Source organism: Mesocricetus auratus, unplaced genomic scaffold, assembly GCF_017639785.1.
Source record: "Mesocricetus auratus isolate SY011 unplaced genomic scaffold, BCM_Maur_2.0 Super-Scaffold_100006, whole genome shotgun sequence".
Taxonomy (NCBI): Eukaryota; Metazoa; Chordata; class Mammalia; order Rodentia; family Cricetidae; genus Mesocricetus; species Mesocricetus auratus.
Genome location: NW_024429190.1, coordinates 4,127,691 through 4,153,305, shown reverse-complemented (window position 1 = coordinate 4,153,305; position 25,615 = coordinate 4,127,691). Strand labels below are relative to the sequence as shown.

General features: G+C 41.2%; 1 protein-coding gene across 6 annotated transcripts in view; it reads right to left on the bottom strand.

The window, feature by feature from the left end:
- The window catches only part of Cobl (cordon-bleu WH2 repeat protein), a 228,969-nt gene that overhangs the window by 43,154 nt on the left and 160,200 nt on the right, over positions 1-25,615 (bottom strand). The gene's annotated exons all lie outside the window — the stretch shown is intronic.

Below are 25,615 nucleotides of genomic sequence, written 5' to 3'. Positions count from 1 at the left end.
AACAGTAACAAAGTATAATTTTATGGTTGGGGTTCACCACATGAGGAAGTGTGTGAAAGGATCTCAGCGTTAGGAAGGTTGAGAACCACTGTATTAAAGACTCAGCCTGTTTTATAAACAAGTGCCTTCCTTAGTTTGCTCACAAATTTAGATCTCCCTTGCCATCTAAACACTTTCTCTTCTTTATTGAATAAATGCGTACTCTTTGATCCAGAGTCCTTCTTGATACCTTTGTGCCTTGGTTTCTCAAGTAGATTAAGAAAGTCATTGATTTCTTTATATCCTCTGTCTGTCTGTCTGTCTATCCATCTATGTTCTATATATCAGCTATCTATCATCTGCATATCATTTATCTATCTAATCTTTGTATCTGGTGTGTGTGTTTGTGTGTGTATGTGTATGTGTGTTTGTGTGTGTTCCATGACACATGGTACATATGCAGGTCAGAAGGTAATTTGTGGGAGGGAGTCTTTGTCTTCTTCCATACATGGATTCTAGAGATCTAACTCAGATTGTCACACCTAGGGTTGAGCAACTTTATCTGATGAGCCATCTCATCAGGCCCACCAATCGGATTTTATTGTAATTTTAATAGGCCCCTTTTTCCTCTGTTTCCTGTCACATATACTTTGAGGTCTCCTGGTTTATTGCCAGCCATTTTAGGAAACGATGGGTTTTTTCCCAGTCATTGAAAATAAAAAAATTTCCCATCCAAGATTCTTCTGGGTTTGAATAATGCTTATAATCCCCTTTAACATTTACTGCCATTTAGAAAGAAAACAGATCTTTGCAATAGAAGAAGAAAAGGAGTCAGACCATCCTGTCACAAACACTGTAAGCCTTTGAGTGTCCCTTCATCAATCCCCGTCTGCCCTCAGAGATAGTAGGCCCAGGATCTGTAAAAGCAAGGGGTATCTGGGGGGTTGGGCATCCAACCTGGTAAGGAGGCCTCCTTCTAACACCACGCTATGAATCTTAAATTCATGATGAAACAATGAATAATTGTAGTGTTCAATAAGTAGAATGCATACTTTTGGTTAAAATTTTGAGAATCTTGACATCAAAACCTAATCTTCTGCATGGCTGTGGACATACAGTACTGAGGAGTCACCTTACACAGCTTAGATAAGATGACAAGTGACCTGCATCTCAGAGACCCCATCCTTGGGCCTACCTGGCTTCCCACGATCCTGGGGTCCCCTCCAGCACCAGGCCAGTCACCCCCTCATCTTCATACCCCACCCCCTTTCAGCTGTACTGAAAGTGAAGTTCAATCATTACAGATGAAACTGCTACTGTATAGCTATAACAAAACCCTTTACTTGGTATTTTTAAAACAATTAAAATGTAAGGGGATGGCTGTTTTCTTTTAACATAGACTAACTATAGTTCTTCACTGTTCTTTTTATTTTCAGATTTATGGCTTCTTGAATTTTACTATGTATACATCTGTCTAATGCATGGAGCTTTCAAGCTATTTAGTATAATACAAGTGTTCCAGCTTCCTGTCTTGGATTCAGACCACACCATATGCCTTATAATAGACAGAAATTTGTAATGGATCTTTGCCTCCTGAGTGACAGATGTATATGGGGCTGAGAAATTCCCGATCAACCAAGACCATCACACTATTTTTCTACCTCTTTTTACTGACTGGCCTAGAGGTGAGGAACCTCCTGAACTTTGTTCTCCATGGCATTCCCCTGAGTTAGTGGCTGGAATTTCTTGAAGTCCCTTGACCTATACTGTCCAAAGGGTGCTGGGTCTGAATCTCATCACAGATCCCTGGGTAGTGGAGACTGGCTCTTCCCTCTAGGAGTCCAAGGAATAGCACCATCCCACATCCTTTCTTATGTTTTCCTTTTCTTTTCATCTAACACAATGTGAACAAGTGGAACTTGCCTTTTACTTAAAACTTTCCCTTTTCAGCTATCAGACCACTACAGGTGTCAGAATAAGTGGGGCCCACCAACACCTTGATTCTGGACATCTGTTCTCCAGGACTCAGAGACAATAAATATTCCTTATTCTATCCCTTCCCTCAAAATCTGTTGCCATAATGTCACGAGGAGACATATAAAACTTGGCAGGCAGCAGGGGGATTACGGGAACCTCAGCGTCCGTTAGAGCCGAGGTCTCTGAGGATTAGTTGCCTCACATCACCACCCACACCTGCAGCCTCATCAGCTTAGCAGGACAGCTCATTACTCTTCCTTTTTCCTTGTGTACCTGACTTAAAATTTGGGACATGTGGACTAGCACAAACTGTGAAGATGACTTATTCAGACTGCTGCCTGGGTCTGTACTAATGAATAAAAGCATATATAATTAATATGGAAATACACCCTGACAGGTGTTGTTTCAAGACAAGTTCTCTTCTAGATAATATCAGAAACCCCCAAATGCAAACATACCATAAAATATTTGTAGAAGAACTAAGTAACTAACATTTGTTCTCATACAATGTGTTCTTCTATAACTCATCCATACCCTGCAAAATTACCATCTAAAAAAACTGCTCAGTCCCATTGAGTGACAGTCCACGAACAGTCACACCATGATTTTTCCCATGGAGCCCTCTTGCCACTCCATCAGGCCTGGTGATGTGTATCTGCTTGTAACAGCGACAAGATCAGCATCTGAGCCCATCATTTGGGGAAACTTGTATAGAATTGTTTCTAGCCCTATCCAAAGTCAACAGACTCCACAGGCAGTAAATTAAATGTTTCATACACAAACCACCTGTCTAACTCACAATTATGGTGGCCCAAAATAACTCGGCTCTATTGGTCAGAAAACACTCACCTCAGCAAAACTAGCAATCCCCAAAATAACCTGCATGGAAGCTGAAATTCAGCCTCAAGTTTTCAAGGTCAGTCCTCAGGACTTGAGGCATCCCTCACTTTCCTTTCCTGGAAGGAAAGGGTGACACGCTATCACCAAATTTTACCTGATATGTTTCCATTAGGATTCTATTTTTTTGGTCTTAAAATAAGGGGTTTAGAAAACCAAGAAAATACTAACAATTGGAGTGAAATCACTCAATCCTCTCATCCTTAGGATACTCACAATGGTTTATATTTGGTTGCTTTTACTTCTCATTTTGTTTTTTAAGAACACACACATAAGAGAATTTTATAGTGTATGAAAAATTAAATATATCACCACACTATTGATATTCTCCACTTATTCTATATTCAATGGGGTCAAGACAGTATTTTTCCTCTATCTTTTGTGTCAGTGATGGACTCATTCTTACAGAATTCACCCATCTTACACTGGTAGGACTGTGGTCTTCTGGAGACACAGATCGCACTGAACGAATGGCGGTGGCATATGATGCTGAGCAAAACTCTTTAGGAGATTAATGTGTAGAGTCAGCATCCAACTTATGGTGCTGCCCTTGCCACAGCTGGGACTCAAAGGGTGGGACTGAAGAGGCACCACCTACCATTGCCCCTGAGTCATCCATTAGCAAAATTTCCGCCTCCTCATCCCTTTTTTCTATAGGCTTAAGGTTCTTCATCCTAGAGTTCTATGAGTAGACGCAGTGATTCATTGAATTAAAAATCTAAGACTTAATATCTTTGGAGGCTAAGAAAGGGTTAGAATGATGGCTAGGGTGACTAATCCAGACTACCAAAAGGAAACTGGACTGTACCTCATAGGAAAAGTAGGAAAGAGTAAATCTCTAGAAAACAGGCTGGCCTTAGGACATTTATCAGAATTCCAATGTCCTATGATTGAGGTCAATGGAAAATTACCCTAACCCATTCCAGGCAGACTACTAATGGTTCAGACCCTCCAAGAATGAAGGTTTGGCCTTATTCCACTAAGTAATGAACCATAAACAGCCTAGGCTCTTAATAAACACCATAAAGAGCTATAGAAAGAAGGTGGATGATAGAAATACAAGTTCATGCCATTAATACTGTTACAGAAATGGTGACTATAGTTATACTTCTTATTTTGTTATGAATATGCTTCTAGATATATACAAACTATGCAAAAATATATAATTTTCCTGGTCTTCTTTCCTTAACATGTAGTACCACTGACATTTTATGTCAGTACTTAAAAATTACTAATTTTATACACCAGGAAAAGAGTGAGGCCTGTCTCAAGAGTACTGCTGCCCCTGGAGTAATGGAATCCTAAGGTTTTGAGAGTGTGCTACTTGCTGTTAAGACCTTGCCTTTATTTGCATTTGGAGATTAAGTGTGGTTTAAAGATGCCCGTGTGGTCAAGCTGATGAAAGGAAGGATGAAGCCCTCACCGTTGTTTACATATCATCTGATGAGTTGAAGTGAGAGGCTGGTATGGGACATTAGCATTTTAACTATTATAGATGATAAGAAAAACAGGATTTGCAGAGTGCAGCATTCAATCTGCTCAGGGCCAAAAGACAACAACTGCTCTGTTTGCATAGGGACTTCCAGCCCTCATCACCTTCAGACAGCAGAGCTCCTGGTTTGCAGCCCGGACACTCAGACTGATTCACAGCTCTGGTGCCCCTGAGGCTGTTGCCTGAAGATGGCAGATGGTGGTCTCCAGTCACACATGAACCAGTCTCTATTTTAACTCAGTTTCTCTTGAAAGAATGAGTGTGCAAAATGTATGTAGGTATCTCCATGCATCCACAAGTCCCATGTGGACTGTTTTCTTGTCATTTCCTTTAAACAAGTCAACCATTCATATAGTACTTACATTATATTGAACAGTATAAGTAATCTAGAGATATTTTAAACTATATATGAGAGGATTATGTAGGGTATAGGCAAATACTACACCACTTCACACAAGGAACCTGGGCATCCAGAGTTCCCTGTGAATACTGAGGGATGACTGCATATGCCAGTAGGGCTAAACAGTAGGCAGGATTAACACATCCATATTTCATAAAACTGTATTATTCTCATGTTTTGAAGTTTTTTAGAAAATGAATTACGCAATTAGCAATGGTGTAATTCCTCCCAAATCAGCTTTCCCAGGGTGCAATGCTAACTACATATCCAGCACGGACATTTGGAGTGGCCTCCCTCTTTTCCTCCCTTCCTGCCTCTTTCATCTATCCCATGAGAGGTCCAGGAATCACAGCTATGGAAACACACTTGAGGGCTCAACTTCCTCTCTGAATCTTGGGGAGTACTGTACTCTTGTCAGACACTGGGGGACAGTAGGGCTCAGGCTTAACTTTATGACTTTGTGACCAGACTGGGCCTGCCTGTAGGGACTGGGTGAGAAGCTTCCAATTAGTGCCAGTTCTGTCTCTGAAGGGTCCACTCTAGGCATCTCAATTAAACACGGGCTGCAGTGCTCCCAGGGGATGCCAGGGCTAATTTATTCCTGCTGCACAGGAAGACTAGTGCTTGCTCATGGGCACTGAGACAGCTGAGAAAAGTGGGTATAGAGGACTCCAACTCCAGTTCTCTACCAAGGACATGCTTTCTAGAACTCACAGTCATAGCATCCGAGGTTCTCTGAGAAGTGACAGTAGTTCCCCAGGTGCAGGAAATTCATTTTCAAGAACAGTTAAAGATACTTTAAGTTATCTCTCAAAGTAGACATGCAATAACAATATCTTAAGAAAAATAGAAAAGCAATATAGCCCCACATTTCTCAGGAAAGGGTATGAAGTAAAAAAAATGAGGTTTTATTTGGGCTTACTTCATAATATGATCAACATTTTGTTGTTGTTGCTGTTTACAATGAGGACTTGAGCTGCTTAATCTATCTAGTTTGCAGAAATCTGAGAACAGAATTGAACTGAAAGAGCTCTTGGGACATCAGTGAGAGACAGAGCGTAGAAGATATCCAGAGCGCCAGTAGCCTACTGCAAGGCATAGGCATTTTCACAGAGACAGACTTGATGTTGTCTTGCCTCTTTTTCTCATAAGAATTAAAAAGCCTAGATTTCAATGTATAATTTCTTGAATTTTGAATTGTCATTTTCATACTAATTATGATTTGTTCCGTGTTGATTGTTGCTCTAAAGGTTTATGCATTTATTTGCTTGTGTGGTTCTCAAAAGCAGCTATTTTTCACAGAAACTCTGGAAGAGAGCAATTAAATCCTCTGAGATTATTCAATAACAGAGTTAAGAGCTGGGCCCAAGTAGTATGACTCTCGCCTGCTTGTCTATCTGGAGAGATTTCAGTAGACTTAGTTGTGGCTGCTCAGCATCATTTCTACTTCTTCTATTTGGAGAAGCAGCCTATTTTTCTAGCACAAGGATCCTAGTGACCCAATCAAATCTTGCTGCCCTTGCTATTGCTTGGTTGTTGCATTCTGGCCTAAAACAATAGTTGCATGATCAGTCACCCTGACTGACTTCACAGGGCACATGAGGCTTATTTTGGGTTGAGTGAGCTAGTTCCCACCTCTAGAGTCACAGTCACTTGAACTGGCTAAGACAAAAGGCATACTAAGTGATATGCCAGGAACTCACTCCTGTATCTGTTATGCCAAACAATGGAAAGCACGGCTCCAAAGAGATATTTGTACATCTATGTTCCCTTTGGCATTTTTCCTGATAGGAAGTGTAAACAAATTAAGTATCTGTATATGGGTGGATGGAGAAACATAATTTGGCATACACAAACAACGGGAGTTGTTGAGTCTTCGTAAGGAAGGTGATTCTGCCTTCTACTACCACATAGATGATTCTAGAGGGTGTTAGGCTAAGGGCAATGAGTCAGTCACAGGAAGAAAAATGCTGTGTGATTCCATTTACATGAGCTACCTCAAGCATCACATTCTTAGAAGCAGAACGTGGGACTGTGCTTGGCAGAGGTTGGGAAAAAAGGCAAAGCAGAAGTTAATTGATATGGAATGATACTTGGAAGACAGCAAAGTCCTGGAAGTTTGCTGCACAGCCATGTGAATATCCCAACACCAAAGAGTCATACACTTGAAAATATCTGATGTTGCACATTTTGTGTTACTTTTTAAAGTTATAATTAAGAGCTACTAACTGATTCAGCAGTTTACTCAAACAATTTAGGATGCCTTGCATAGGTCAAGCAAAAACATGTCTAAGCAAAACACAGAGGCTACCAGGCCCTGGAACATAGTCTCGAGGGCCCTTTTGCCTGTGAAATCTGCAACACAATCTGTGGCTAATGGTTAATATCTTGGTTCAGTTTCCTCAGAAGTCCTGTTATCTTGGAGAAACCAGTGACAATGTGGTAACCTTTAAGATGGATAGAATTCATTACATTAGAGAAGCGTGAGTAACTGATTTCAGGAGAACACTTGGAGCTCCATAAATACAAAGCATCTTTACAATACTCTGCAAAAACATAGGAAGTAAATGTTGAGCTTACTATGAATGGTTTGTAAAACCCAAAGTTCAACTTCAACTAAGGCACAAGATAGGTTTCAATTGTGTGGTGGTGGTGGTGGTGATGGTGCATGTGTGTGTGTGTGTGTGTGTGTGTGTGTGTGTGTGTGTCTGTACACCAGCACACAGGTACAAAGGTGCATGTGCATTCACAAATGCTTTAAAGATCCAGGTGGAGGTTTAGAGGTACATATGGGGAAAGGGATGGCCAGAGAAGCCTCTGATATCAGCATGGTATAGGATATCACAGTTCCCGATTGTTCCTGGAAGCATCTCCTGAGATTGACAGGTTATCTTTGATAGTCAGTGGAGAACTCAGTGTCATCAGAACTACAGACACTCGATAAACTGTCAGTGAGGATGAAATTAAGTCGGCAGGAATACTTACAAGAAAATGGCTACTTCAGGGACGGGCATCATAGGCCATGGCAAATGCGGGTAAAATCAGCACAGCTAGTCTCTGGAGAGGGCAGGGTACTGACACGGAGAAGGGCCCAGGCCCTTCAGTCAGGGTCTAGTACTGTTCCATGATTACACATGGGTACATTATACTCTCTACAGCCTCTATCTCCTTAGCAACCACAGGATGATGATAGCAATTGTTATGGTTCAAAATTTGTTCTAAAAACACACAGCTGCAGCAAATTCAGAATGGAACATTATGTGGGAAAGGTCTTAAAAAAATAAAGTCCAAACATAGAAGGAAGAGCTACAAAGGCAAAGGGAGAAAATGTCACCCGTGAGCCATGAGAGCGCATCTAAAAGAACCAACCCTACTGCCATCCTGATCATGGACTTCCAGTCTTCAAAGCTGGGGGAAGAGAATGCAGGGCTTGTTTGAGCTGCCAGTATGGTGATTACATCACAGTAGCTCCAGCAAGGCAGTAGACCACTGCACAGTGTGACTTTCGAGAAGAGTATAGTAGGTCCAGTCTTGAGGGCTGTCCAGATGTGGGAAATTACACAAGCCTAGTGCTTTGGCTCGTCTCTGTACTTGCTGATGGCTGGAGATTTGTCGCACAGAGCAACGGGTGGGGTGGCAGTGGACTCTGGAGTTTCACACATGACCAAACACCACTGCCTGTACCTCAAATGGCAAGGGCTGCCATCCTCTGCATCCTCCTTCTGGGGATCTATGGGAAGTTTGGGGGCATAAGAAACAGGAGTCAGACTTAACCCCCAGGAACAGCTGACCTGAAAGGGGTTAGCATGGGACTGATCAAGACCCCCTGAATGTGGGTGTCAGTGAGGAGGCCTAGGTAATCTATTGAGCCTTGGGTAGTAGATCAGTATTTATCCCTGGCATACAAATGGACTTTGGACTCCCATCCAACAACGAGAGATGCACTCTCACCCTGGACTCTTGGGGGAGGGTCTAGGCCCTGCCCTGGATGAAATGACAGACTATGGACACCCCCATGGAGGGCCTCACCCTCCCTGTGGGAATGAGGGTATATTGGGGGGGTTGGTGGGAGGCCACGGAAGGAGGGGAGGGAAAGGGAGAGGGACTGGGGATTGACATGTGAAGCAACCTTGTTTCTAATTTAAATTTAAATTAAATCGCTAATTTTTAAATTTAAAAATAAAAAATACACATGTGCAAGCAAAACACTCATATACATAAGGTATTTTGCTTTTTAACAATAAAGAAAATTTCTAAAAAGCCAAAAGAAAAGCAAGGAGAGTCAGAGCAGCTGACAACACCTGGCCACACACTAGCAGATGCAGCATGGGAGGAGATGGGACACAGGCTGAGTGGGCAGTGGGACCCAACCGGCGAGGAACAGGCTTGGCCCACACATTACCTTGGCCCAGGCAGGTCACTTACCTCTGTGCCGCGGTTTTCTTATTTCTAAACTGAGGATGTTAACAGCAGTGCTGTCTTGTTAGGGCTGTGGCAAGGATTAAGGTATTAACCCATAAAAATGAGGGCTGCCCTTAGCTACTTTTACCTCAGGTTTTACCCCAGGAGAGGTGAGTCCATGGAGCAGAAAGCCCTGTGTTTGTCCAGAAGAGACCCTTTTGCAGGTCCCCTGTGTGCCACCCTCTCTGTGCCAGGTAACGCCCAGGCATGAAAGCCAATGGATGCAGATGTTGATGGAAGAAGAAGTGAGCCTATCAATATGGTGGCACGAGACGCTGCCTCTATGCTAAGCTGGGTTAACTCTCCATTTTAACCATTTGATCATGTTCTCCCCATTTTTAAATCTCCTTCCAGTGGCAAATTAGGAATCACGGTGGTTTGATATAAGCTGTAATCCATAGGTCCATGTATTTCAACCCATGGTCCCCAGCGTAGAGTGCTCATTTAGGAGCGTGTGGACCTTCAGGAGGAAATTGGTCTTTGGGGGTGAGCCTTGATGTTTCATAGTGGCTCTACTTCCTGATCACTCGTTGCTTCCTAACTACAGATGCAACGTGACTGTGACTAGTGCCTCATGCTCCGGCTAGTGTGCCCTGCCACCGTGGACCATGTAGCCCCTCAAAATGCACTCCAAATAAACTCTTCCCCCCTTAAGTAGCTTTAATGTGGGTATTTGGTCACAGCAATAAGAAAAGGACCGAAGATAGACAATAAAGGAGGCCAACAACGATCTCAAGCTAAGTGAATAGATTCACAGTTCTTACAAAGCCGAACCCAGGTTTACAACTATCTTCTATGAGGTCAACTGGCATCCACAAGCTAATAATATCAATCACAAGCTATACTAACCTCATACACTGAAACATATACATACAATAAACTTGTGTCTGCATGCATAGATGCACACACACACACACACACACACATATGTATATATATGGTCAAAGTGTGTCCACAATATGAATGTATGTGGTATGGATACCCATGTAGGTTGCGCATGCATATACATGTGTTTATAGCATGTACCAGTGCACATCTTCATTATGCATGTACATATGCATGTATTACACAGAGATACAGTGAGTAAACATATATACCCACCACAAGGCACACATTCACATGTATATATGCATATACACACAATGTTCCCACATTCATGTAGCCATTAGTCAACCCTACCCAGCTGAGTACAGGCCTTCCCTTAACTGTGTGATTTTAGGCAAATCAGTTGATTCTTTTGGCTTCACTTTCTCCTTTGTGTGACTACAGAGGGATCAGCTTTAAGACTGTAGTCACCAAGCCTGCTTGCTCTGTGTAACTGGCTGCAACACAATACTGGCATAAAAGCAAAGCCCTGGTGTTTATTTTTTGTATCTTTGTTTCCATTCTGCAGAGCAGTCAATCAGTGGGGCAACCAGAGCTCCCCCTGGTGGTTAAATATATAAGCAGATAAAGCCACTTGTTTCCCAAGATACCTTAAATTAAACCAGCTCCTTAGGGACCTGCGGAGCTTGCCGGGAAGAATGAGCGCTGGTCAGCAGTTGGTGCACAACAGAGCCTGGAAAGATGCTATCCTGGCACCAGCCCTGCCAACTCCCGAGATGGTCAGAAGGAGACTGGTTGAAGCTGGCCCTATCAGTTGGCTGTCAAGTGGGGTTAGGACAGCAACGAAGGAAGTCGACATATATATGAGAAATGCATTTATGCTTCCTTGACAGGAAAAAAATGACACTAAGAACACTCTCATGCTTCCTCTGGAAACAGACAGGGGGACAGAGGTCAGCATCTTGCATGCACATTTACATATCTGCCTTTTCATTTAAAATAACATATCCAGATGACTACATGGACTACAACACGCCATACTCGGTTTTCCTTCTCCTAATATCAAGGCAACTCCATCATTAGGGATGTTAATTTCAATGTGTGATGGTCCTAGTTTCAGCAGTATCCCAGCCAGGAGCTTTACAATGTCATTAGAAAGCACATTTAACTAGTTTCCCCATTAGATCTATAATACTGACATAAGGTGATGCATATCGATATGTAAATAACGTTGCATTTGTGCACAAAATATGCATACTTTCAGAGGAAAATGGCTATGAATAACAGAAATAAGAGCTTGAGGCGCTGTGGTATAAATTAAGAGGAATCTTCCTGTTTAAGAAAAGACTGAAGAAAAAACGGTAGAGAAAGGGGCTGTCAATGAGGTAGGGCAGGGTATAGGCAGCATACAGCAAAAAGAGAAACTGCCCATGAAAACAAAGGTTCTTTATTGCTACCAAGAACCACCTACTCTCCTGTACAAACACCAGCTCTATGAACAGCATATGCCTGATTTTACACCTCTGTCCACCTATGGTCAGAGAGTCAGGAGCCTGACTGTGAGACACAATCACACAGTCACTATCCCTTTAGTTCTCTCATTGAAAAAGCAGCACCCCAAGATTCCTAGGTGCCAATTTGAATGTTGGGTCCAGCGGGACCAGAAGGCTCCCAGCCTGTGCATATGGGAGCCTGCTGTTCAGGCTTCCCTGGAGCAGCATTCCAATTAAACTGAACTTTAACACAGGAAACTTTACTGAGCAGCAAGGCCATGCACTTACGCCATATATATTTCCTGCCATCCCTAATCTCCTTTGTTTGGGGATTTGTGTGAGGCAGGGGATTTGTACCTTCCTCAAGGCCACTTTTTCCTGTATCCCATCAGAGGATGCACTTGTTCTTTAATCCTGTTTTTTTTCCAGGCCCAAGAAGAGTATGTAGCATGCATCAGCTCCATCTGGACTCAGGTTTGGGTTACTTTTTCCTCACTTCTCTCCCTTCACCCAGTTTATAAATCTGGACACAGCCTATCCAATCTACACAACCCTCCTGTCTTTCTGTGTCCCTCTCCCTTTTCTCTTCTTCTGTTCTCCACGGCAGACACGGTCTCCTGACTGCCATGCTGCTTCACGCAGCATGATAGAATGCACTATTTACTTAAGAAGGAAAAGAAAGGGTCAGAAGTCACTAGGGTAACTTAAAGATAGAATAAACAAAGAAGTAACAATATAAAGAGGACTACTCAGCCAACGGTTACTAACCCCATCCAGCTACTGAAGAGAAGCATCCCCATCCCTGAGCCACATAATTATACTATTTATGTCTTTGTTTTTAGTGAAATGTTTGAAGTTTGCTTGTTGTTTAACCATTGTGACTAATGAGAGAAATGCTACTTTTAGCTATTTCGCTGATCCATTGGGTCTGAATGAACAACAGTGTGTGCACACACATACACCCTCCAAGAGGAGACTGGAAGCAAATGCAATGTAATAGATGAATTCCAGGACCTCACCAATTTATAATTGATTTTGATGTTTGAGTGAACCTTGTATCATCGTGTGGAAGGTCTTTACTTCCCTTTTTGTTTTTGGAAGATAAATGCTACCCCTATTGCAAAAAGTTTGTTTCGTTATGGGAAATGTTAGCCTGCACACAGAAATATTTTGAATCTGGTTATGCAAACTATAAAAGTTGTGAACAAACTGAATCATATTATAGATCCAAATTAACAAGAAAACTGTGAAAATTAGCAGCTGATAAGCATCACAAACACAGATGCAATGTGTGATTGATTATAATGGGTGTGAAAACTAAATACCAGTGAGTGAACAGTTGGAAAACATCTCCAAATTTTTTCAGCTGCAAAATTAGCAGCTCTATGTAAAAATGAGAAGATTTCATCTTCACATCAAGAGTGAAAGCCCATGCAGTTTATAGACTCAGTGTGTCCCAATGTCTACTGCATAGATGTTCTCTACGGTAGAAACAGAAGGTTTGAGCTAATTATAATTTTACAAACATTACAGTTAACTTTTCTTTTATCTTAGCATTTGCTATGAAACACATATTCTCCATGGTGCGTTTTGTTCCATGAATGTGCTAGGGGACAGGACAGTTACCAGTCTGCTTGATTTGTGGACTCCATTCAGGACATGGGAACTATCATCTTTTACAGATAGCATGCACAACATTATGGAGAATAGATATCAGTATGTTTTCCCTCCAGCTGGCTTATCAGGGGAAGGCATGACCTACAAAGCCATGGATGGGTTCTGGAGTAAGTCAGAGAGGAGAGCTTTTCTGCAATGCAGATGCTCTGGGGCAAATACATGTTTCTAATTTGTAAAAAGACTTTAGTATAATGCATGGCAGACACTAATCTGCCTGACTGTAACTGAACTGCTATGAATAATGTTGTATTAGGCTTTTTGGTACTCTGTCCAAAGGTAAATGGGGGACTGCCAAGGACTACCCGTTCATGTGACTTTTGTGATCAAGTAAGTAGAGTTTGTGCAGTTCAGTTGTACATGCCATGCACTGAACTGCTCTCCCTTTGTGTGCTCTGTGTGTGGACATCTACTTCCACTCATCTTCAGTCTATTTAATGCCATATTTTAACCAATGATTTCATAAACAGTAGTATCACCCTTCCCATTTGCACTCATGTTTTGTCTTGAGAATTTTTGCTGCCATCTTTCTTAAACATAATAGCTACTTCTCACACAAATGCTTATTGCTGTAATTATATACAATCTTCTACAAGCTTTAATGTCTGGCTCATAAATCCTGATGCTTTCCCAACATTTTACAAACATTACCTTTTCTTGTTTAGACTTCCCCATTTAATGATTTGAGGTCAAATGACTGCTACTTATCAGACAAAAGTCCTTTATTTCGATGCAAAATAAAAGAAAGGAAAAGGAAAAATAAAAAAGAAAAAGAAAGGAGAAAGTGCTTTCTACTGTGCATGCATGTGTGCTTGTGCATGATTCCAATTCCTTTTTGGCTTTCTTCCCCAGTGCATAGCACCACATTGGTTTATGTAGCTCTAGCTTGTGTTTGTTTTATCACACATGCCAGCATCTGCTATGATCATTGCTGTATTTGTTAGCTAATGTTTTCATTGTGATCATCAAGACAAGAATAATAAAAACTACTCTAAGTAACAACCTTTTAAGATTCTTTTGGAGAGAAAGATGAAAAACCAGATCAAATGTGTCTTTGCTCACTAATAAAAGCTAACCAAAGCAAGCAAGGAACATTTGCCTTTTCTGCAAATATGACAATACTTACCTATTCTGTCTGGGATGACAGAGGTGACAGTGACAGATGTATGAGGACAGAGTATATCAGTTTCCTCAAGATTGCAGGGGGATCTTGGACTCAATGGAGATCCAAAATATCCCTTGTAGACATAGTTGCTACATTCTTTAACACCTGTGTCATCTACACAAATCTTAGGACTACTATGTGCCAAACAGAGCCACTGTTTCTTCCTTCCACATCTAAATGAAACCCATGTGTCTGTGTGTTTGCTATCTACTCTTATTTTCTGGATAGCAGGACAATGCCTACCATCAGATAAGTGCTTAATGAATGTCTACTGGGAAAAAATGGATGAGTAATGAACAGACAGATGAAGGGAGAAACAGCCCCCTTCTTTCTTTTGTGAACTAGCCAAATGTCAGAGGATAGAGTAACAAGAAAACTGGAGACACACCAGCGTGCTGGGCCCATGAACACCCATGGGGTTGGGGTACATCCTAGGCCCTGAATTCCAGAGGTTAGAGTAAATGTGTTTAGCACTTGGTTTTACAAGGTAGATAGACTATTTCCAATCTGCCCAAATGGACAATAACAGACGAATCATATATAAAATCTACTTTTGAAGAAAATGGAGATTAAATTCTGGAAAAGAACATTGAGCAAGAAAAGAATGAATCAACAATAAGTTCAAATAAAGTAATGTACTTCACAGTAAGAGATGCAAATAAGTCAACTTAAAATTGACATTTCAAAGCCTTTACTGCCTTCAAAGAAATATGAACCTTAAGCAAATCTTTGCAACTCTGCATTCATATGTAAATTCTAAAGAAAATAAAGGGGGTACAAATGAGTCTTTTTTTTTTTGTCCTGAAAGTGGAAGAATGCAGAATGACAGCAGCATCAGAGCCAGGACAGCAGAGACACCAGGAAAGGCCTGAGGCAGGAAGAGGCCTGTCTGTCAGGAGCGCTTGACATGAGTAGGGAACGACGCACAGCAATAAACTGTAGAGGAAATAGATGGCAAAATGAATGTAAAGTCCTGGCAGAACAAGTGCCCGTTGGTACCATGCACTTCAACCCTGGAGACTTAACACTGCACACAGAGCGGTGTTGGCCAACTGATGTCAACGGTGTGTGACAGCATTGCTTATTTTAGTCTTTTTCCAGGTCTGTTGTTAAATGGTTCTATTGATCCAGCAGTAGAATTCTGTCTCCAGTGAAAACAGTGTTATAACTATCATTTCACTCACTGTAGGTCTTTCAGTTCACCAAATAAAAACAAGCAATAACACTTATTAGTTGGAAGGAAAAAGTTATTTCCTACCTCATATATTTTATTTTAGTTTTTATTGTTTAAGAATTTCATATAGTCATATAATGAGTTTTGACCAAATCCATCCACCCCATTTCATCCTTTTCCACTCCTCTCCTATCCCCCACCACTTTTTGTTCTCAACTTCCTGTATCCCTTTAAAAAAAGTGAACCACTGGGCTCACTTAGTGCTGCTAGTATGTACTTGGGTATAAGGCCATCTTTCGAGGACATGGATAGCCTCTCATGAGATGCATTCCTGAAGAAAACTGACTCTGACACTCCCAGCAGCTCCTCATCTCTTCATCTAGAATCAGGACTACCTCTTGGGAAAAACTGCCTAAGCTACCTCTATAACTAGTGAAAAACAGATTTCATAGTTCTATAATGTTCTCAAGTTCAGATATTCCTGCTTGGTGCTGGCGATACTGGGCAGAGCTTATGTATAAATTCAGAGGTCAGAGTTCACTGAGTTGGAGATAGACATGAGGTGTCAGCACATGCTTCGATACAATGTTTGAAAGATCCTAAGCTCCTCTCATTCCTGCTGTTTCCTCCAGGGCAAGAATGAACTGTGATACAAAGATGACTACAGGAAAGTAGTTTGAAGTTTTAAGGTCTTATAATTAGGGAATGAAATCAAGGACTTTGAATTTACACGATTGCACATGGATCCCCTAAGACACACAGGAATGCTAGGATCATTGTGGTGGTTTGAATGTAATTTGCCCCCATAATCTCAGAAGGCGTGGCACTATTAGGAGGTGTGGCTTTGTTTGGGTATGGCCTTGTTGGAGACAGTGTGTCACTGTGGTGGTGGCCTTTGAGGTGTCCTATGCTCAGGATAGTTCCTGTTGCCTCCAAGATGTAGAACTCTTAGGTACCACTCCAGTACCCCATCTGCCTGCATGCTGCCATAATGCCAACCATGACGACAAAGGTCTGAACCTCTGAAACTTTAAGCCAGCCACTCCAACTAAATGTTTCCCTTATAAGAGGTTCTGTGGTCATGGTGTCTCTTCACAGCAACAGGAACCCTAAGTAAGACAGTCATGCACCTTATTTACTTCTAAATGATAAAAGAAAGCAATGGTACTTAATATATTTTTTACTATTCTTTAAAAAACCAAGGTACCCACTCCTTATTTCTTAGAAGGATTTAAATTCATGTGAATATAGAAAGAAGTTCTCATAACACTTCATATTAAATAAAGTTGTATTCCTAACTTGATTTCATGCTACAAACTAAATATTTGAGACACCCAACCATAAATATATTTCTTGAGTCAACATAGTACTTGATTAACTTGTAAAAAATTAAAGATAAACTTGTCTCTAGGTTTCCTAAATAATTGTCCTTCTTTTCTCCATTATATTTATATTTCTTGTTTCTTTTTAGCTATATGATGGTAAGTAATAACCACCTGTATAGAAGCAAAAGTATAAATAATTGTAAGTTTTGTTGAAATAAGGATGGGAAGCACAGTGTTTATAAGAGATAATAAAATATGTAATAGTGCTTTTGCTTACATTTTATATAACCAATTGATTCTGATAGAATGCTTTCAATAATTTTTGTCAAATTCCTTAATTTATAGCAGCCAAAATATAATTTAGTTTTTGATTCTTTGTACCTTGAATAATTGTGTATCTCTGTCTTAATGGCCATTTACAGCCAAAAGAATCTTCTCTGATTAGGGCTGAGAGATGTACTAATCTATGGGTATAACTGTAAGTCATTAGGAATTGGTTTAATACCATGTTGCTTTAGCAAAGGGATAGTAGTAGGTTCTTCCCTAGAACCTGGGATCTGTCTAGCCATAGGCTTTCAATAATGGTGCCAGGTATGGATTTCATCTTGTGGAGCAGGTCTTAAATCCAACCAGAAAATGGTTGATTATTCACATGATATTTGTGACCCTATTGAATGTATCACTAGGTCAGTTATTTATCATGGCTTGCAGAGGTCACAGCTGGGCAATATTGATAATTACTTTTCTCCTTCTGGTACTATGAAAACTAGCTGGTAGACATGAGGCTTCAAGGTATGTACTAGCTTGATATTTTCATGTTCTATCACTCCCATTAGTGATATCTGAAACAACAGGTTCTTACCATCAAGGTCTGGAGGGTAACCAAGAGCACTGGCAAACAGCCTGTAATTTCTGGGGTCTTTGGGACCACATTGACTAACAACTCCAAAAATAGTAACCCATACCTGGAACTAGGCTTTTTATTTGTAAGTATGTGATGTCTGGTAGTGGCATTAGTTCTCTGTAACAGGGTATTTACATTTAAAAGTCCTTATATAGATATAGATATCTTTATATAGATATATGCATCTATAGATATCTAAGAAGGAGTAGGTTTCTTATGACTTTGCTGACATACCTTTTGTGTTGTTCTCCTCTATATTCTCTCCTTTACCCTGTCCTTCCATCCTTCACCCTATTTATCCCTTCCTGTCCATTATTCCCCTCTATCCTTTTATGCCATGATGTTTTATCCTTCTTCCCTTTAAATCCTCTCAGCCCTAAATGAGATACCTAATCATATTGTTTCCTTTCAAAACTCAAGAATCACTGCAGAAGAGGTAATAGAAAAACAGCAAGAGCCAGAGGCATAGGATATTTAAAAAGTAATTGTTTGCAAGACACAGCAGAACAGTTGCATATAGTAGTTGTGATGGCATGCACAAATCTTGTGCAAGCTCAAGCCAGATCCAATCCCAGCATGGAGAGAGTGGAAGTGGGCACAAAGTCCGATTCCTACTTAAGGTGTTTTTGGTAATCAAGAGCTTCTGGGAGATGGAGAGTCAGTCTTCTTAAAGCTATGTCCCATGGTAGGTTATCTACACTCCAATGAAGGGCTACAGATCTAAGACTATATGGGCAGCCCAAACTCTTCTTGGTGGGTTTAACAAACAACAAAAAGGGGACACAAATTTTGGTGGGGAGGGAAAGGGGAAGATCTGGGAGGAGTTGGGGGGAGGAATATGATCAAAACCCACTGTATGAAATTCTCAAAGAATTAGTAAAAGATGAAAAAATCACCCTTAACATTTCCTTTTCACTAATGATTCTATTTAGCAATTGGCTTACAAAATTCCTGAAAATTTAACAATATGTTTTCATGTGCTGACACAGTCCCATGCCATTGCATTGCCACTAAATTCTTTAATTCTCTTTCAAGTCAGGGACATGATACCTTATAAAGTGCTGAAAATAATAAGCAACAAGAATTAAGTTTCTAAGGTCCCCTTTTCCCCATGGTGCTGTACACAAACGGTGGCCTCCCTTGCTTCTGTCTTTAAAAGCATCCGATATTAGTTCTAGCTGAGGATAATAATGTTCAAGGTACAAAAATAACAGGCTGAAAATCTAGTCAGGGACAGACTGCTCCCAGAGTCAATAATTTCCTGCTGTCTTATGGAATAGGCTATTCTCTCATGATCTATTTCCTGTTTTCCTGGATGCTCTGCCTTTTCCCATGGCAGCGGGAGCAGCTGTGCAGACAGTTCCCTTGCCATGATCAGGAAAGTAAGAAATCAATAGGAGAAAAACGTAAGTGAGCATGCCTGAGTTGGCTGGCTCTTGACGTCCACCCACCTGTGGACTTAAGAAGCACTGCAATTAAATGGTTTGTTTTTAAAAAGCAGAAGTATTTAGTAGAGGGCGGGGCTGGGTTTTAGAACAAGAGGGTAGATGACTTAGGAGCATGGGCCCCAATTTAAAGGCGTCTACTAAAGCCTTGCTTCATCTCAGCAGTTTCAGGCTCTCTGTTCAGCAGCAGCAGCTGTCACCAGCCAGCAGCCCTTTGTGAGCATCTGCTTCCAACCTAGTGCAGCTAGGTTACAGGCAGGCATCTGCAAGCTATCATAGTGTACTCCAAATCTCTCCACTCTTAGCTCTTCTGCTGAGTCACTTGCCTGGAGTGTGAATTATTAGTGTGAATTTTGCATTGATCAAATTCAAATTACCAGCTTTAAATTCAAAATGGTAATTCTTTTCTCTGACCACACCCCTACCTCCCTGGCATTTAGAATTTCCATAATGTGCTTTAGAACAGGGCTCTATTCAAATTTAAAAGAGGATTCTATACATGATCTTAACCAAAAGACCCAGAAATGATCACAATTTAAAGTCCAAACACTAGAAATAAGATGATCATGGGTCATGACTGCTACTGCTGAGAGCAGGAGAAAATGACCTCATTTTTTTCTATGCCATTACAATTCTTTGCCAATTCTCTTATAAATGCACATCCAGAGAAAGACTTATTTCCTCAAGCTGTGCACAAGAAAATGTATAAAAAATGATAGTCACTGGATAATTTACTGAAAAAATTAAAGCAATGTTTCAGTATGAGCTCCATGTGTTCTATCTGTAAATCCCCAGGGTCTTCTTACTGGAATTTGTAATTGATGAGCCATTAATAGCCCAATTATGATTGTACTGTAAATCCTGAAAACAAACAATTCAGTGCAACTCATGGGATAATTCCACAAAAGTGATTCAGAGAGCAGATGCAAATGCCAGCAGAAAGGAAGCTGGTTAGAAAGCTATGAGGCAAAATCCAAATGCACACACAATTATTGGTTTAGACATGCATACAAATGCTTGCATATGTAAGTAGTGTAAGGAGATATCGAAATATGAAAACTTATTAATATGAACAAGATTAAAGGATACAGAGCAGAGACCTATTAGTCCCCTGCTCCTATGATTGTTAAGAACCATTCACACATAGTCATGTTGGAGATGAACTTGGTAACACAAGGCTTTGGGAGGCCATAGAGCTTAATCACTTTTCTTCCTGTGGTATCCATCCATGTGTAATCTGTAAGACGTTTTGACATGAAGGAGCTGACTGCAAATCTCATAGAAAAGGAACCTTAACTCTATGTATAGCTTCACATGTACCTTCTGTTGGCTTTTAAAAGGGCGTGTCTTGATTATAGTTAACTTAGGAACATGAAGGAATGTTTTCTAAAGCAGGAAGTGATTTTAAACGACACTCAACATTCTTAGGATTTATGAGTTCAATACACACCTTTGCCAACATTATTTTCTATTTTCTTACTACTACAATTATCCAGAAGACAGACACTTTAGTCTTTGGATACTAAAAAGACATACAATGGCCTCCTCCATTTCTGGCATTACTAGATGCCAGAAAACAGAGAATACTGAAGTACATACAACTATACACAGATATAGGTGTGTATACATGCTGCACTTAATTTTTTATCATAGATGTTAACAATTTGAGCATATGATTTCCTTTCCTTTTTCACTAAAGGAAGCATGTCTGAGTTTCCAGCACAACTCCACTCCCACTTTAGGGTCATTATTAAGCATAATAAGGATTATTAGGACATGGGTGCTGCAGTATCCTGACAGTCAAACTTAAAATACTGATACTACTAAATGACACTAATGACCAGGCAGCAGTAACAGTGTGGATCTAGGGACAAAGGGGGCAATTCAGGTCCTCGGTAGGATAGAGCTGGATGGTGTGACGTTTCATCACAAGGTTTAGGGGGATATACAATTTAAAATGTATGAATTATATCTGGAATTTTTCAGTTCATTCAGATAATGGTAACTGAAAGTATGGGGCAGACTAGAGCAGATGAGGAAGAATGTCTACATTCTGGTGCTAGGCGTTTTCTGTCAGTGTTTCCTCTGTTTTGTAAAAACAGAAAGGGAGAGATACAGGTAGATGTCAAGGTGATTTGTCTTGCACGACACTCACTGCTCCTCCTCAAGAGGATTGTTCCTTGGTGATTATTTGACTTTCAGGTCCTTGGCTGCGCTGTCTCTGAGACTACTCTTCCATGTGTCCTTTACTAACAGACAGCACTTTCTCCTTACACGCACTCACAGCATACCTTACTCAGACAACATCTAACAAACGGAAGGCTTCTATCAAGCATGGCACACATCACTGGCTGTGTACACATATTAACCACAGTACCCCAGTGCTGCTCACCAACTTCCATACCCCTCCAGGGGAGCTGATCCCATCCCCTCTGTCTCAATGAGCCTGGTTCATTTAAGGTGACATCATTTGTGCCAAACATTGGGTCAATTCATCCTCCAGTGTGATCAAAGGGACATGGAAAAATGCTTCAATGTGCTTGCTTCCTCCTACAGAGGGATTAGGAGAGACTGTCTTCTCCCACTGCAGAGTTTAGTGCCTGGATGTGACCCATGAAAGAACCATAGACTTCTTGCTGGAGACCTGAGAAAGAAATCACCCCAAAGGTGACAGAGAAGGGGCAGAAAAAATCTGGATCTTTGGTGACCATTTTAGACCCATCTCTGCCACACCTGCCCTTGAAGACATAATTCATTTTCTTGCCACTTGAGTTGGTTATCTACTGCTACTGAACAAACTGCTTCAACACTTAGATGCTTAAAACAATGGCATCTTTTACTTCACAGCTTTGTGGCAGGCCTGGAAATGAGGTATACTTAGTTGGATGACTGTGGCATAAGGTCTTCCACAAGAGATACACCATGGCTAGGGCCTCATATGCAGGCTCTGCCGGTAACATGTCTTCTTTCACGTTGACTCAATAGGGCTGCTGGCAGGATTTATTTTGAGCTCAGTGGACATTGGGCTTCAGTCCCGTATCCAAGGGTCTGCTGAAAAGAGTTTGCCTATGCCAGCCATGTCTCTTCAGAAGGAAGGAGTAAAGGGATGTCTAAGATTAAAACCACAGCCATCCTCTATGCTCATTTGGAAATGACAAGTCCCTACTACTTTGACACATTCTCTTCATTAGGAATCACTGGGGTCAGGAAAGGAAATTAATAAGGAGGATATTATTAGGGACCATCCTGGAGGTATTCACCATATTTGAAGGACTAGCTCTAACCAAAGAAAAAAAGAAGCAAGCAGAAATTGGTCTATTGAACTCCACTGGCGCTTTCTATATTTCTTAAGTAAAATGGCCACAGGTCTTTTACAGAATGTTGGCTCACTGAGGATAGCCCAAGGTACAATTAGGATGGTGTTGCTAAATTCTCTCTAGTTTCAAGTGACTCTCAATTTAATGAAGTTTAATGGAAGAGTAGTTTCCGCTATGCCAAGCAGCAAGTTGTAAGGTGAACAAAAATATAAGACAACAGCTTCCAGCAGCTACCTTAGGTATATACCAGCTACTTCTAATACTGGAAAAGAAAGGATAAACAAAAAGAGATGCCTGGAGAAACTCCATCTAGAAGGATGGCAGACTTGTTCCTAGACAGCAGGGTGCACACAGATAATGCAGTGTGCCTGAGAAGCTGGGGTGTACGGAGCTTATATTAACCTGGGTCTAGGCTGGAACCACCTAAATCAAGCTAAAGAACAGGCTATGACAGGTGTGCTCCTAAAGCAAAGCACACGCATTAATGTATGGCTTCTTTCTCTGTCTTCTGGAGCCCTAGACTCCAAATCTGAGAGCAAACACACAGACACTGGCTTTCAATTTGTCCCCATTACAGGTTTACGTGATTTCATGGCCATGGATCAAGTATTTACAAAGGCTAGGGAGGAAGGGTTGAAACAGAAAGATAGAATGGGAGCTATTAAAACACAGGACAGAGTTCAGAGAACCTATTTCTTGTCTTCCCATTGCCTTCCCACATCTGCACACAGATTCATCATCTACTAGCTGTTGGGATGTTCTCAAACTTAGGAAGGTTAGTTGAGCTTACTGTTTCCAAGAGTGATATATCCATCTGTTACACAAATCACAAGGGGTATGCTAAAGCCAAAGGTTCCTGGTGGACCACCTGGCCCTCAAAGATATTCAAGGTATGTTTTCACTGAGGGAATGACAATTGCTTTATAAGGAGTGAAGTTTTAAAACTGAAAGCAGAAGGAGACACATAAGAACTTGGACCAGCATGAAAATGTCTCTGTTGAGCATTCATGTAGCCCCAAACAGTCGGAAGTCTGATTGCAAGAGCAGATGAGAAGCATATGATATGGACACAAACTAACATCAGACACATTCTATGATCATCACATTGGCCTTTCTTGAGACAGGTAACAGGAATAACTAGGTTTCTGCTTTATGGAAAGAAACAGAAGAATACAAAGGTTTCATTTTCCCTAACTATTCTTTAAATCCTAAATCAAAGAGGGCAAGTTGTAGTCTGCCTGGATGGGCAGGTGATCCCAGTTTTCAATGTTATAAACATCAGACAGACCAGTTCTGCTAATTAGGCAGCTCTGCAATGGATGCCTGAAATTCTGGTGCACACACATTCAGGAGAGAGGAGGAGTGGCCTCAGGCTACCTTCAAGGGGCTGGACTGCATTGCAGGGGCTAAGGAAGACTGAACAAAGTGGCATTTGTTGACTCTCTTCTGATGGTTTCTGGGGCCTCGAGCTTGGCCTATTCTTCCCTCTCTCATGAGCATTTCTGTGGGTGGGGGGGTGATCTATGATGTGGAGGGTTAATGAAATGCCACACTTGGAGAAATAATCTGAAGGGCAGAGGGCAGTGACCATAGGGTGAGAAGGGAGCGGCATAGCAAGAAGAAATCAAGCCTACTGCTTCACTTCACATGCTTCAGACCTCTAAGGAAGTGTCAGGGCAGGTTGGGAAATGAAGGAGGAAGCTCCACCCCCAGCCCTAATTAGGGCTTCTGTAAGCTTCTCCCAAATCCTGTCTGTCTGTCTGAAGCCCTGGCTTGCCTGCTGGGGGTCAAAAAATCTGGGGGTCTGAAGAAAGGCAAGTGTGGGAGAGGCTTCAGGTCTTCAGCTGGCTCTTCCATGCCTCGTAGGCCACTCCTCTACAGATCTTGTGGGTGTCCTTTCTTGACAACATGAGCTCCATTGTGCTCATCCTCTCTTCCTGTTCACACATCATACAGGAGATGCTGTAAGGACAATAGTCACAGACATGGCCTCTGAAATCATCATGTGCCTTGGTGTGAGGGGGCTGAGAATACCCCTCTCTTCAGAGATGCCACAATGACTTGAGACCACTATAGCGAGCATTTCACTGACTTATGTCTAGTTGAATTTTTTAAAGACTTATTTTTGCACATATTAGTAGTTTTCTTGCATGCATATGTGTGTACCATTTGCATGCCTGGTGCCCGTGGAGGTCAGAAAAATCCAACAGATCCTGGAAACTGAACCTGGGTCCTCTGTAAGAGCAATAATTGCTTTTAACAATTGAGTCTTCTCTCTAGCATCTTAGTTGATTCTTTGTTTTGTTTCCTTTCAAGACAGGGTTTCTCTATTTAGGTTTGTCTGTCCTAGAACTAGTTCTGTAGACCAGGCTGACCTGGAACTCAAGGAGATTCACTTGCCTCTGCCCCAAGTACTTGGATTAAATGTGTGTACCACCATCACCTGGGACTAGTTGATTATTAATTATCAAATACCTTATAACAATTCACTTGCATGAAGAAGCATGCTTAATATAAAGAGGATAAAAATAATTGAAGGGAATAAGAACTATTCGTGGAGAAAGGTCAATCGAATCATGATTATTTTGCCTAACGAAAGGAGATAAGTTAGTGGACAGGTAATTGTCATTTCCAAAGACAGGAAAAAGTTAAATGAAATGGTGGGAAAGTAGGAGCTTCCTACAGAGCACGGTTATACAGATGTTGGCAACTGGGCTAGTTCAGAGCGACACTGCACCATTAGAATACATGGATACCATCACAAGCCTAGCATGAAGGTGATACTTTCCAAACGTGTATAGTTTGTAAAGCTCTTGTCCATCTCAAGGCATAAATGCTATACATATTTATTAACATTTATTAAAAGAATTCCAAGAGACTGTGAGGGAGGATGGTGCATGTGAGAAACAGGCACAATAGAACTCCAATTCTGGCTGTGGCTAGACAGAAGATGCTTTCTCTTTGGGTTTCTTGGTTTCTTTTACTATAGAGAAGCATTACAATGTCTACCCATAGGCCATGAGGTTCACAGCTGACTTATAAGGGCTGTTATCCCAGTTCCTGAACACTGACTGCCCTGATATACAT